This window comes from Ovis aries, chromosome 9 (assembly GCF_016772045.2).
Source record: "Ovis aries strain OAR_USU_Benz2616 breed Rambouillet chromosome 9, ARS-UI_Ramb_v3.0, whole genome shotgun sequence".
Lineage (NCBI taxonomy): Eukaryota > Metazoa > Chordata > Mammalia > Artiodactyla > Bovidae > Ovis > Ovis aries.
In genome coordinates this window covers 430309-432101 of record NC_056062.1, presented here as the reverse complement: position 1 = coordinate 432101, position 1793 = coordinate 430309, and the positions used below count along the sequence as shown (strand labels likewise).

At 46.5% G+C, this 1793-nt stretch overlaps 1 non-coding gene across 1 annotated transcript; it reads left to right on the top strand.

Moving 5' to 3' along the window:
- Positions 1-1513: 1513 nt before the first annotated feature.
- TRNAC-GCA (transfer RNA cysteine (anticodon GCA)) lies at positions 1514-1586 on the top strand. Its single transcript has one exon. It is a non-coding gene; the product is annotated as a tRNA-Cys (tRNA).
- The last annotated feature ends 207 nt before the right edge of the window (positions 1587-1793 follow it).

Genomic DNA, 1793 nt, shown 5'->3' with positions numbered 1-1793 from the left:
TACCAAAGATGGAAGAAAGAATCAAAAAGCACAAAGTCAGGCAATCGAATGTTATTCAGCCATTAAAAAGAACACAATCCTTCTCAGAGAGACAGGTGCATTCACATGTTTGTTGCAGCACTATTCACAGTAGCCAAGATATGGAACCAACCCCAGTGCCCACCAGTGGATCAAACGATAAAGAAGCTGTGGTGTAAACAATGAAATATTATTCAGCCATGAGAAAGAAGAATATCCTGTTATTTGCAACACTGTGGATGGACCTACAGCACATGATGCTAAAAGAAATAAGTCAAACAGAGAAAGACAAGAACTGTATGGTATCACTTACATGTGAAATTTTATTTTCTTTTTTTATTGTTTGCTGCCCTGGGTCCTCACTGCACATGCCAGCTTTCTCTAGTTACAACACGAGGGCTTAGTTGCCCCATGTGGGATCTTAGTTCCCCAACCAAAGGATTGAATCCACATCCTCTGCGGTGGAAGGTAGATTCTTAACCACTGAACCACCGGGGAAGTCCCACAGGTGGGGAATTTTAACAACCTAAACTCATGCAAACAGAGTGACATGCTAGTTACCAGAGGCTGGGGGATAAGATAGATACTGTTTAAGGGAACGTACAAACCTATAATGAGTAGTAAATAAGCCACAGAGATCTAACACACAGTATAATGAATATAAACAAGACTGCACTCTAATCAAACTTGCTAAGAGACTAGAACTTTACAAAGAAAGGTTTCTGTGTAAGGTAATGGAAGTGGCTCAGGTGCCATGCTAAACTAAGGTCTCTGAGGGCATTTGGGGTGGTGATCACCTTCTCCAAACAACAGAGGCCCAGAGATGCCACTCAGCCCTCAGAAGCCAGGAAGATGCAATTGTGGGTGGCCAGGTCCAAGGTTCCATCCAGGGGTGGATGGAATATGGCATCTCTAGGGATACTGTGTAGTCTGTACATAAAATATCAAGCTAGGTGACCAGGAGGCTGAGGGTGAGAGACACAGTAAAAAGCTTTGCTGTTGCCCAGCTTCCACACTAAAGCCAGTTTTCAAACTGACCTCCAGGAAGGACCTGGGAACACTGTGACAATTGTAGATGATGATTCCCTCCTCCTTCAGCTTGAGGAACCTGTCACTTATGCAGGTAATGGACCTTCAAAAAAGAGAAATGCCCAAACATCACAGGCAACTCAACCCAAAGTCCTAGACGACACTGATACCTACGGGCTCCTCATGGCCCCCCTCCTGGAATGCGCACCTGTGGGAGGCAGGTGACGATTGGAGTCCTGCCCACATGGGTCCACTGGAGCCATAGCCCACCTGGTGGTCGTCTTCCAGCTCCCGCTTCCCAGTGTATAACGGAGATGTTCACGCTTGAAGCTGGCACGACTCCATCAGCAGAAAGTTAAAGAAAGTTCCAATAAAGTTAAAACCCAGACAATAGCACTCTACCCCCACACCTCAGTAGGTCTGGAGTGGGTTCTGAAAACTTGCATTTCTAACAGGCTTTGGGGCTTCCCTGATAGCTCAGTTGGTAAAGAATCTGCCTGCAATGCAGGAGACCCCAGTTCGATTCCTGGGTCAGGGAAATCCACTGGAGAAGGGATTGGCTACCCACTCTACTATTCTTGGGCTTCCCTGTGGCTCAGCTGGTAAAGAATCTGCCTGCAATGCAGGAGACCTGGGTTCAATCCCTGAGTTGGGAAGATCCCCTGGAGAAGGGAAAGGCTACCCACTCCAGTATTCTGGCCTGGAGAATTCCATGGAATGTATAGTTTATGGAGTCGCAAAGAGTT